The sequence below is a fragment of the Oratosquilla oratoria genome, chromosome 27, assembly GCF_046742065.1.
Source record: "Oratosquilla oratoria isolate Oo_2021 chromosome 27, ASM4674206v1, whole genome shotgun sequence".
In the NCBI taxonomy this organism is placed as follows: domain Eukaryota; kingdom Metazoa; phylum Arthropoda; class Malacostraca; order Stomatopoda; family Squillidae; genus Oratosquilla; species Oratosquilla oratoria.
Window position 1 is genome coordinate 50,235,422 of NC_134803.1, and position 12,567 is coordinate 50,247,988.

Genomic DNA, 12,567 nt, shown 5'->3' on the forward strand with positions numbered 1-12,567 from the left:
GTTCGAATCCCGCCCAGGGCTGCGAGTCGTTACTCCAACTCGTGGGCGGGGAGGTGGGTGTGCGTGTAAGGTCACAGCTTTACCCATAGATCGGTCATATATGAACTCTGAGCTCTCTTCCGGGATGTAAATAGCCGTCGATCACGAGTCCGACACGTGATCCAAGACCATGGTGAAACACACGCACACACACACACACCAATACGAAAACAAACTTCTACTATGGTAGCATTTCTTAATCCTTTTCGGCCCTAAGGGCATCCCTGTAGTCGGGTCAAGGCAGGGTAACACCTCCATGACTGATCTGATAACAAAGGGCAGTGAGGTACCACTATATATTTAGTATTCCCCAGTACCACCTAAAATTTATTTCAGCAACCCCTAAAATTAATTTCAAAACCCCGTAATGACGTGCCCGCATCATAGAAAGCACAGCTCAGCATCAACGTTCAAATCATAATAGCTGACCAAGACGTGGCAACACCGCAACCGCCATAACGGTCAGTTTCTCATCACAATTTGATAACAAACCAACAGCTCGGCATAATGTAACTGCTGAACTAAGCATTCGTATAATGAACTTATATTATTGAAATAGATTAGTACTGCATGTGCTTGTTCCCCATGTTTCATATTGCATCGTGTGTCTCGTTTAGTTAATAAACAAACAAGTCTACTTCCCAGAGCAAGGAGAGTAGTTCTGACATTAAGATCCTAATAAAATCGAAAAAGATAAAGAGATAAATGAATAAATAAATAGATAAACAAGTGAATACATAAGTGAATGGATATAATAACTAAAGAATAACAAATGAACAACGTTAACTTGGCAGAGAAGACACAATAAGACTTGTTCCACTTTGAAGAGTTGAACTGGATTTATTCTAAGCCTCCTTACAAATAAGGATATATATTAATCTATCTGCCCATTATAGTTTCATAATTAAAAAAAAAATCATTAAATAAATTGCCCAAACCAGGATGCAATGTGGAAATATAAAACAAAATAATATTGCTTGCGAAATATCCCAGTACATTTGATATGCATCCGCCGTTGCATTATTTTTAATTAATCGGGGATGAAGTTTCGGTATGAATGAACGTTTAATATGGAAATAAAATAGATTTATCTTTTTTTAGTGATGGATAGATGGAAATATGTGTGACTGGTTAGGATTGAAGATGCAAAATATATCTCCTGAAGTTTGGCCGTCTACAGAGGACGAAAAGACGTTTGGAGCTATATAGTCGGTTATAGTTCGTGGCTGTCAAGGAAAGGAACAGTAAATGATAAATTAAAGTAATAAAAAATAATATAAGGAATATAAAAATAAACGAATAAATAAAATAAATAAAAGTATAAAATAGATACCGTTCAGTAATTCATTAATTCATAAATAAATAAACAAGCAAACAGATGAATAAGTGAATAGACAGATAAACGAATAAATAGATTAAACAAAGATAAATGAATAAATACATTAATAGATAAATAGATAAACGAGTAAACAATTGAATAACACATAAGAATTGCATCCAGACTTTTTTTTCAGGGTTGTGTTCAAATAAAACAAAAATATATACACAAGAATGCTAATGATTAATAAATATTACTCCAAACGTTGCTGCCACGCGATTTAGTAACACATAGGCCTTTTAAGAACACCAGTGTGTTTAAAAAAATCACACGTACATGAAATTTAAACATACAAATGCATTTCATTTACACATGGAAGTCCCATCATAATTTTCAGCGCTGAAGACTAATGAAGGTATTGACATTCATGTTGAACGCTCACACACACACACACACACACACACACCAAGCGATTTTATTCAGCTGAGGGGAAAACCCCTGCGTGACTCCTAAGGGCAAAGAAACTTCTTCTAGTCGAAATTTTTAGTGAGGCGATGTTGTGGCTGACTTGACACTGTAAGCTCTCTTCGTCGCAAGTGTCCGTTTTTGCGTCCTCGTCTGCAGGCAGTTCCTGGAACGCGTCCTGGTGTAGGCATAATGGCGTCCTTTCAAACGACCATGGCGTCCATGGGGCCGTCGTCGACTCCAGAGGTTCCGTGCACGATGAAGATCCTGTGCAGATCCGGGAAGGGCTCGGAGAGGACCTTCCTGCGGAAACGTCTGTCACAGGACTCCCGGGGGTGCGTGAAGAACCTCTGGGTGTGGTTCCACGTGTAATAAGTAAAGAGGGCGGTGGGATACAGAGACGCGAGAAGAAGTCCCACCTGGCACCCAATGCCGCCCTCGCTGCCCCAGGTCATAACTAGATTAGCCACTGTTGCGATGTTGCTCAGGGCGTGGAAGAGGGTGGAGGACCAGAGCATGCCGAAGTAGTGCGGGTAGTTGCGACCCCCGACGCAGACACCCAGCACAGGGCAATGATGGTCCTTCTTTCGAATACACGCGCCACACTCTGAGCAGTGGCTGTCGCGGGGGCCCTGATAGAATCTGCATACCGGGCAGAAGCCGTCGACAGAACCTAATTCTTCGTCATTTAGGTTCCTGTCTTTATTCCAAGGGCCTCTGCCTGGATCCCTTTGGATGCAGAGGCCCAAAAATCCGACAGAAAACGAGGAACTGCAGAAAGAGAAGAAGAACTCCTGGAGATGTGTTGATCCAGAAAGTTCCTTGTCCAGCGAAGAAAAGGAAGAAGATGGCTGCCCAGGCTGCTGGCAGCAGAATTCTTACGGCGTAATGTTGCTTGAAGATCACCCTCTTCACAAATTCTGTGAGAGAGCGGGTGCGAAAAGCATCGAAGTCGATCCAACAATCTTCTAGCCCAGATATGGGCTCCGAAAATCACGAACCACGTCAGTCCGCAAACCTCATCCCAAATATATATAAACAAAGCCATTATAAAGTCAAAAGTATGATTATGTATATATGTGTGTGTAAGACTGAAGGTGGAAGAAGCAGACGAGGAGTACTGGGAGAATTTCACGCTTTAACGTTTCGACCCGCAGGGTCTTGATCACAAAGCTTTTTGATCAAGACCCTGCGGGTCGAAACGTTAAAGCGTGAAATTCTCCCATTACTCCTCGTCTGCTTCTTCCACCTTCAGTCTTATTTGTTATAATATAGTCAATATGTGTGTGTGTGTTTGTGTATATATGTGTGTGTCTATATATATATGTGTGTGTGTCTTTGTATATATGTATGTGTGCGTGTTTGTGTATAGTTATATATGGATGTGTAGGCTATATATATATATATATATATATATATATATACATATTACTGGTGAACAATGTAATCCCACATTTGTCGATCACGTGAAAACCACAGTTGGAGCAAAAAAGACTGGAGACTGGGAATTATATATTTCGATTGCAAACTGCAATCCTCTTCAGTAGATACCATAGCGTCGATGGGGCCATCGTTGACTCCAATGTATCGACTAAAAGAGGATTGTAGTTTGCAATCGAAATATATAGATTCCCTGTCTCCAGTCTTTTTTGCTCAAACTGTATACATATACGCATTAAACCTCCAGGAACGTGTTAAAAATGCAGGAGTATCCCATTAGGAAACATTCTTGGTGGCTGCTTTTCCTCCCAAATAAATACATTCATTACATCTGTTCCAGGAAACCCACAGTTCCCAGGTAACTGACAATAGACACACACACACACACACACACACACACACACACACACACACACACACACAGAGTTTCCCACACGGAGTGGTGGACACTTGGAACAAACTGGACGAAACAATAGTGTGTGCAAAAACCATACACGAATTTAAGAGCAAACTAGACACTGCGGGATACCACGAGCGTAGCTCCCCTTCCCGTAAGATACAACTAGGTAAATACACACACACACAGTCAAGGGTTGAAGTAATTTATCGCTGTGCTGCAAGTCGTTACTCCAGCTCTCTTGGGCGGGGACTTGGGGGTGTGTGCGTGTAAGGTCACAACATTACCCATAGATAGGTCATACGAGTTCTGAGCTCTCTTCCGGGAGGAAAAATATGTCGATCACGAGTTCAACACGTGATTTAAGACCATGGTGAATCACACACACACACACACACACACACACACACGGCAGATAGAAAATACCTTTCGAATACTAAATCCCAAGTTCGTTTAAATAGGAAAACATGTTTGAATGTTTGGAATGCATGTGTACATGTATGTGCAATTATATATATATATATATATATATATATATATATATATAAAGAAATGTGTTTCTACACAGACTCCTTAACTCTTGAAATAGGCATAGTTATATTACAGCCCAAACTAAATAATAATTTATTTTAAAAGCTGAGAATGATAAAAAAAAAGACGGGATTGCACGAGCCTGGGTCATTTCCTGTATACCACAATGAAGCGAATACATGAAGCATAGCTCCCATCCAGTGAATAGGATGGCGTAGATATAAAAAAAAAGCACGTTAAATGGCGTGCAAATTGCATAGTTCGATCGTCTTTAACTGATCGTCTTGTTATTGATCTGAGCTACGCTTTAAGAATGGGAAAGGCAGTTTATATCAGGTCAATAACGTAAAGAGAGGTCTACCAAATTCTTCAGACACATCAGTGTTCTATTCTTTGCTGATGCGATGTACGTTGTCGGCCTCCATAGCTCAGTGGCTAGAGCGCTGGTCTAGTAAACCAGAGGCCGGGAGTTCGATCCTCCCTGGAGGCACGGTGTGATTTTCTTTCAGTTAAATATTAAATTACATACAAAATTTCCCACAATTCTCTAGGGGTTTGTATGTGTACGTGGGAATATTTTGCATGGCGAAGATTTTTAAGAAATATGTGTATAAAAATATTATTTCAAAGATTATATAATGTTGAGGATGCCCCCAGGGAGGATCGAACTCCCGACCCCTGGTTTACAAGACCAGTGCTCTAGCCACTGAGCTATGGAGGCGAACGTACTAGGGACGAGATAGAGCTGAACATAACATTCTCAGTGGTCAAGGAAAAACAAAATACTTGCATCATGAATCATGTATTGCTTTCAATAGATCATATTCAGAACCAATCTGTTCTGATTGCAGGGTGTTCGGTAGAAAATTATAAAAGTCCGCTAAAAAGTGTGTGTCAGAAGTGGGATTCGAACCCACGCCCTCAGAGAGGACCAGAATGCCCAATCTCCCTCTATCGGAGGGAAGGTTACCTTGAGTCTGGCGCCTTAGACCACTCGGCCATCCTGACATGTCTGAGTGTAATGGAAATCTTTGAGGAATATCCCCGAACTGTGAACACTGTCCAGGACATGCACAAAGTTGCTCGCAAGCAACAGGATGAAAATCGATTCGGTAGATGTTTAGATCTCGTTGAGTAGCTTCGGTAGGTTCATAGTTATTTGACGGGAATGTGGAAATCTAGAGAAATATTTACATTGAGCGTTTTATCTTGGACTGTAGTAATATCACTAGAAGTAATGGTTAAAAATAGTCTATAAGAGATCAAACATCAATGTGTGTGTGTGTGTGTATATATATATATATATATATATATATATATATATATATATTCTTTAACCGCATTGTAAAAAAAATGGAACAAACTACCTGTTCATGCGAGTTCAAATATTGAAAAAAAAAAACTAGATAATTATATGTAATCCAACCCCAATCTAACCTATTTTCTTAGCGTGAGCTCACACTCGAAGTATGTAATTTTTAATGTCCCACTGTTTACACTCACTTTCAATTCGCAAGCAGCCCTGTAAAGGCTGTTTGCAGCTTTGTATTCCTTTGTATATGGAGTTGAATCATGGTGGTTAGACGACTAGATATGGCTTCTAATGTAGAAATCTGAGGTCACGTGGCGATGGAGATGCTTGTGTAGGTGGGTGTAAGGCTGGCATGAAGGCAAACTGATTGAGAGGGTATTGGTTTTATTAGGGATGAAGTTGGGCGCCAATGTAATAGGGCTCGATCAAACTGCGAAAAAAAATGGGAGAAGAGACGGCGAGGGAAGTGACAACTGTGCGTTTCAAGTGGTGTCACAAGGTGGTCTAGACCTTCGTCTCTTCCGTCCGGATAGTATACACGGGTCATGTCATGACGCGTGATCTTAATTGGTTGAGATCAAAGTCGACGCCTGGGAAGTTGGATGCAAAACGTTCTCAGGTTGCTAATCTCATGAAGATGAAATGTATGGCAGGCTAGTCATCGCTAGACCGACGCTGGTACTGCACGCTTGCTCCTCAAAAAGCGATTGTCAGTCCCCACGCAGCAAGCCGAGGTGCAGGTTAGTCATCAAGGTCCGAACTCTTAGGTTGATGAACTGCACGTGTGTTTCCTCAAAGATGATTCGTACGACTCACGCGGCCGGGTGATGTGCAGGTTGAGTCAACGTTGGCGGTCTGACAGTGTTCGTTCCTAGGCTGGTGGCACGTGTATTTATTGAGAGGCTTTGTGTGACTCGCTCGGCCGGCTGCGACTCACTCAGCCGACACAATTCACACGCCTGGACCTACGAGTGATTCATTTGCCTGTAAAAGGCTTGTAGATAAAGGTAGACAAGGTAGATAGAGGGGTAGGTGGCGAGAATTTCATTTTTATGAGTTGGCTGTTTGATAACAGTCGTAGACGAAATAATTGCAGTCTCGCACCTCGTATAGGTGTTTACAAGCAGCCGCTGGGAACCCGATTTCATTGCTGTATAAAGTTCATTTTATTGTGTTGTAATAGTATGTAAACCAAGTAGTGTATTTCGAGATTGCTTGGGTAAGCTGTATTGCTTAAGGGGTTTGTATCAGCCTTTCTGATTGGAGAAAGAGTGGAGAAAATTCAATTGGTTCATGGAAGTAAAGTCACGCCCTCAGGGGAGGTACTTAGATGTAAAAGTAAAGATCATTGTACTAAAGAAATCATGATATCAATGCGAACTAATCTAGTGAACAATTTGAGGATTCCATATAGGAGTCCCTTGGTGTAACTCAATAACAAAGTGTAGTATAATTCGGGAAGAAATGAAAGAAAATTTAAGCTCGGATGATCGGAAGCAAAGGGGTTTCGTACAGAAGAATATTGTGAATGACTATCATATCTAGATATAGTGGTGAAAAGAAAGTAGAAAGTGAGAGACGAAATACAAAACTATACACAAAAGAAAGTTGGCCCATAGAGACGACAACAGAGTGGAGAAAGGGGACCAGAGAAGGGAACAGTGGTGGTAACAAAGCCTCGGTGGTCAAAGGTCGTGGAACGGGCCAGGACAGAGGGCTAGTCTTCAGAACCCAGGAGATCCTAGTATTGTACGGACATTCACAAACGCTTTCAACTCACGTCTGGCTACCTTCGACACAAAGTCTACGGAGGATCATGAGGGTGTGCCTCTGTTGTTATAAGAACATAAGGATGGAGGAGACAGCAAAAGACCCTAAGGCGTGAACTAGGCAGTTCTATGTTTACCACCTATCATCCCCATCCATAAAGTACCTTTAAAACAATAGTTTTAGTGATACATGGTTACTAAGTCCATTCCATTGGTAAGCCAGTTCTTTCCTATTTCCTTTTTAAATTAAATTTGTTCAATGTAAATCCATTACTGTGAGTCATGACCTGTTGTCTAAATATAATGACCTAATCTGAATCACCTTTGTTAGAGCCCTTGACCCATTTGAATACTTATATTAGATCACCCCGATCTCGACGTCTTTCCAGAGAGTGTGTTAGCGACTAAACCGGTCTTCTTAAGGTAAATTTCTGAACCTATGTACAATTTCAGCCATTTTTCTCTGTACTGATTTTGGCAAGTTTATTTTTACCAGCGCTTCTAGCCATGTGGGCACTCTTGCACCAAATAGGGACTGGATTTGTGTTCATAAATTAATGTTCCCGGTGGGAGACAGCAGCACTTTAACCCAGGTCCTTCGTCCCTTTCTCCCTTTTTCCTGACTTACACACCTTCCTTCCCCTTCCTCCTTCCCCTTCCTCCTTCCCCTTCCTTCCACCCCTTCCTCCCTCACCTTCCCTCACCCCTTCCTCCCTTTCCTTCCGCCCTCCCCTTCCTCTCACCCCTACCTCCTTCCACATTACCCTATCCCCTTCACCTTTCTCCGTCCTTCTCTATTCTCTCTCCTCACCTCTCATTAATTTTCCTCTCTCCCCCATCCTCTCTCCTCACTTGTCACTCATTTTCCTCTCTCCCCTCATCCTCTCTCCTCACCTCTGTCACTCGTTCCCCTCTTTCCCTCATCTTCTCTCCTTCCTCCGTCATTCATTCTCCCCATTCCTTCCTCTCTCCTCAGATGTTACCCCCTTCTGTCCACACCCTACCCCCTCCTTCCCTTCTCTCCTTCCTTCACTTCTCTCCCGCCTCCTTCCCCTCTTCTCTTCCTTCCCTTCTCTTATTTCCCCTCTCCTCTTCCTTCCTTCGCTCCTCTTCCTTCCCTCGCTCCTCTTTCTTCCCTCACTCCTCTTTCTTCCCTCGCTACTCTTCCTTTTCCAGTCCTCCACTTTCTCTCATTGCCCTCCTTCCTCTTATTCTCTTCCCATTCTTCTCTTTCCACTCCCTCCCTTTCCCCTCCTCCTCCTCCTCCTCCTCCTCCTCGGGCTTAGGGATCGATGCCATCGAGGCAGCAGCCCTACTCTGTGATGTGAAGTTTGGGGCTTGGCTCGCGTCTCAAGTGTGTTCGTGATTCAAATGGGTAAAGGGCTTTAACAATGGTGATGCAGGCAAGGTCATCATATTAAGACAGCAGGATAAGACTCGTAGTAATGGTTTTAGATTGGGCAATTTAGGTTTAAGTAGGAAATAGTCAAAAACTGGTTTACCAACAGAGTAGTTAACGAATGGAATGGACTTGGGGTAACCATGTAGTAGTGAGCGGTGAAACTATCGATTGTTTTTGAGAGAAGATAATTATACGGATAGGGATAACAGGTGGTAAGGGGCATGGAACTGCCTAGTGTAGGCCCTATGGTTTCTCGCAGTCTCCTCCATTCTTGTGATTAGGCGAGTCATGAACTACTTCCGGGTCAACGGGACCTGTAGCTGCTCATCCTTGTGTTGGCTCTCGTCTAACGCTTCCTCTTCGAGTGGCTTTTGACCTCGCCAGAAACGAGCAAGGGTGTCTGCATGGGAGCTTGGTTGGAGAGACCGTGGGGGACTGGTTCAGGCGTGTGAGTGAAGTAAAGCGAACCCTGGCGTATGCTTCCAAATGATTATGATGAATATTGCAATTTGGGGAGGGAGGAGGAGGGGCTGGATATACTTTGCAAAGGATAGAAGAGGACCTAAATATGCTTTGCAAAGGATAGAGGGGGACCTAAATATGCCATGCAAAGGATAGAGGAGGACCTAAATATACTTTGCAAAGGATAGAGAGGGACCTAAATATACTTTGCAAAGGATAGAGGACCTAAGTATACTTATACTTTGCAAAGGATAGAGGACCTAAGTATACTTACACTTTGCAAAGGATAGAGGAGGACCTAAATATACTTTGCAAAGGATAGAGGAGGACCTAAATATACTTTGCAAAGGATAGAGGACCTAAGTATACTTGTACAGTACTTGATAGAGGTCCTAAGTATACTTATACTTTGCAAAGGATAGAGGACCTAAGTATACTTTTACTTTGCAAAGGATAGAGGACCTAAGTATACTTTCACTTTGCAAAGGATAGAGGACCTAAATATACTTTGCAAAGGATAGACCTAAATATACTTGGGGATTGAGGGGGGGGATGACGTTTTGTCTTCAGTGGTTTATCTTAACCACGTTCCGTCGCGCAGCTGTGTTAAACTGAGCGACGATTGTTCTTTGAAAAGTATGCCACCGTGCCTCCAGGGAGGATCGAACTCCCGGCCTCTGGTTTACTAGACCAGCGCTCTAGCCACTGAGCTATGGAGGCTATGATTGGTTGGGGAATAACATTTTTTGTTTTGACTTTGGTTTTCTAATGTTTATTGTTGCATTATATATCTCGGGAAGCCGTTCGAATTACGTTTAAGATTTATTTATTATTTTTATTATTATATTTTATTAAATTATTTATTTATTTATTTTTTTATATATATATTTTTTACTAATTGAATGGAAATTTGTAAGCTGTTTTGATGATGTGTGATATGTAGGGTGATTATTTTTTTGTATGATTCAGTATGGGAGTTGTATATAAAAAAAAAAGACATGATCAATTTCAAAGGCTACTAAATACCATGTCAGGATGGCCGAGTGGTCTAAGGCGCCAGACTCAAGGTAACCTTCCCTCCGATAGAGGGAGATTGGGCATTCTGGTCCTCTCTGAGGGCGTGGGTTCGAATCCCACTTCTGACACACAACTTTTTTCGGACGTTGTTAAGATCCGCAACCCAAACGTACACGAGTGTTGTTTAAATTTACAAGCAAATATTTAGGGTGGCTGGTATTAACAAGCCCAACCTGAGGATGGTTAGGTTAGATTATATTTGGGCGATTTATAATCACAAGCTCATTTGTAGGTTTGCTATTCTGTACAAGCAAATATGTGGGATTGCTGATCTTTACTTCTCTCTCTCTCCCTCTCCCCCTCTCCCCATACAAGGGAAGTAGCCAAGTCAAAAGACAAGTTCCCTCTCCCACCCATTTCATCCCCACTTATTCCACTCCCATCCTCCACCCTTTCCCTCCCTCTCCTCTTAGCTCCTCATGGATGACGCGTCATACCTGTATCCCGCCCACTGCACTGGGTCAGAAGCAATGCAGCAAGACACAACACATCCATTTTTCGTGACTAAACAAAATCCAAAATACCAAAGGTAAATATCGGTTATTAAGGAACGGGTCGCCGTCAAATGAGTAAAATCGCCTGGCGACTGAATTTTAGCTTGTAAAATGCAGTGACGGCGGGGGGAGGGGAGGGATAATTTGTAACATGAGTTGCACATTATGGAATATACTGCATTGACTTCACCTTTTCTTCATACAAACACGTTAAGATGATTCTCCTACATTTTGTCTTGTAGTTACATGCCTCTTTTTTTTTTTTAAGATTACGGATAGGAATGACAGGTGGTAAGAGACGTGGAACTGCCTAGTGTAAGCCCTAGGGTCTTTTGCAGTCTCCCCCATTCTTGTGTTCGTCCTTCCTTTCTCACGATTTCTGATTGATATGCCAATCCGTTGCCCCAGGTCTCTCTTGCAAGAGACCCGCGGCCCCCAGACAACCGGCCGCGACCTCCGTTCTGTATAGGGTAAAAAGTTAGAATGAAGGCGACTGTAAGAGACCATAAGGCCTATACTATACAGTTCCATGTCCATTACCACCAGTCATTCCCAGTCCATAAAGTTATTTAACCTTCTTTTAAAACAACCGATAGTTTCAGCGCTCACTAACTACATGGTTACAAAGTCTATTTCATTCGTTAACCACTCCTTTAGTAAACCAGTTCTTGCCTGTTTCCTTCTTAAACCTAAACTTGTCCTGTTTAAATCTATTATTACGAGTCCTGACCTGTCGTCTTAACATGATGACCTTGCCAGCACCGCCCTTGTTAAAGCCCTTGCCCCATTTGAATACCTATTCTGTTCTAGGTCTTCTGTGTGGTTATTGCGTCATTGGGCACTTTCAAGTTCCGTGGCCAGGCCAGTTCTGTGTTGGGGTGGCGACCCATACGCAGTTCCAATGTGAATCTTGCTTGTCGAGGGAGTGGTTTGATGGTTCAAGTCTGTCGGAGAATCTAGGTGTAGAATCTTGCATTGGCGGTTGTCATACGCGACCGATTGGTATATGCAACAGCGCGTGTGTGGTCTCCACAGTAAAGGTAGGTCCTGTTCACACTAGCGGCTGCAACCGTGGCGGTTTAATTTTAGTGTAAGTCAGTGGAGGCGTTCACACACAACCGTGCAGTTTTTATGAGATGATTTGGTATCGCCGCGGTTTCCGGGCGGTTCAGACCGCTAGTGTGAACATAGCCTGGGAAAGATACAAAGAATTATTCCTTATATATATATATATATATATATATATATATATATATATATATATATATATATCATGAACTGAAATCTATTTCACTTAACCAAAATGACTGTTCATGATTCTCACCATCTATTATTATAATTTTGATTTTTCGGGTTGATTTTTTTTTTATTTTTTTTTTTTTTTTTTCCGTTCGTTTTAAGACGTACGAGTACAGGTTTCCATAGTTGAAATCGCTCAGCATGTCTTGTAAGTCTAATTTATGAATTGAAAATGCTTACACCAACCGCAAGTCCAAGGCCACAAAAAAAAATCCCCATTATTTGATGGGTAAACCTTTCCCGTCCCAACACAACATACTGTAGACCCACTCTAGGCAGGCTGTAAATGGTTTTGGCGAATTTCATCGTCCTGCCGTACTCCATTTTCAAGTTTATTTTTTCCTCCTGTATGTAGTTCAATAGCAAGTGTTGTGAAGGAGCTTAACGATGCGTTTGCATATATTCTTTGTATATAGTGTGTGTGTGTTGCTCTGTAGAAATAACAGAAGCCCTTTCGGTTGGATATCACTTGTCTGACAACCTTCATTTCGTAGTTACGTTTTGCTGTGCGCTTTTTTTTTTTATACCAATCTAGCCATATGGTTATATATATATATATATA

At 42.0% G+C, this 12,567-nt stretch overlaps 5 non-coding genes across 5 annotated transcripts; 2 read left to right on the top strand and 3 right to left on the bottom strand.

Moving 5' to 3' along the window:
* The first annotated feature begins 4,607 nt into the window (after nucleotides 1-4,607).
* Nucleotides 4,608-4,680, top strand: TRNAT-AGU (transfer RNA threonine (anticodon AGU)). The gene has a single exon. It is a non-coding gene; the product is annotated as a tRNA-Thr (tRNA).
* A 158-nt stretch (nucleotides 4,681-4,838) lies between these two features.
* On the bottom strand, nucleotides 4,839-4,911 carry TRNAT-UGU (transfer RNA threonine (anticodon UGU)). The gene has a single exon. It is a non-coding gene; the product is annotated as a tRNA-Thr (tRNA).
* Nucleotides 4,912-5,082: 171 nt separating this feature from the next.
* TRNAL-CAA (transfer RNA leucine (anticodon CAA)) lies at nucleotides 5,083-5,198 on the bottom strand. The gene is made up of 2 exons: nucleotides 5,161-5,198; nucleotides 5,083-5,127 (listed from the first exon to the last, which is right to left on the bottom strand). It is a non-coding gene; the product is annotated as a tRNA-Leu (tRNA).
* Nucleotides 5,199-9,782: 4,584 nt separating this feature from the next.
* TRNAT-AGU (transfer RNA threonine (anticodon AGU)) lies at nucleotides 9,783-9,855 on the bottom strand. The gene has a single exon. It is a non-coding gene; the product is annotated as a tRNA-Thr (tRNA).
* A 309-nt stretch (nucleotides 9,856-10,164) lies between these two features.
* On the top strand, nucleotides 10,165-10,280 carry TRNAL-CAA (transfer RNA leucine (anticodon CAA)). The gene is made up of 2 exons: nucleotides 10,165-10,202; nucleotides 10,236-10,280. It is a non-coding gene; the product is annotated as a tRNA-Leu (tRNA).
* Nucleotides 10,281-12,567: the final 2,287 nt, after the last annotated feature.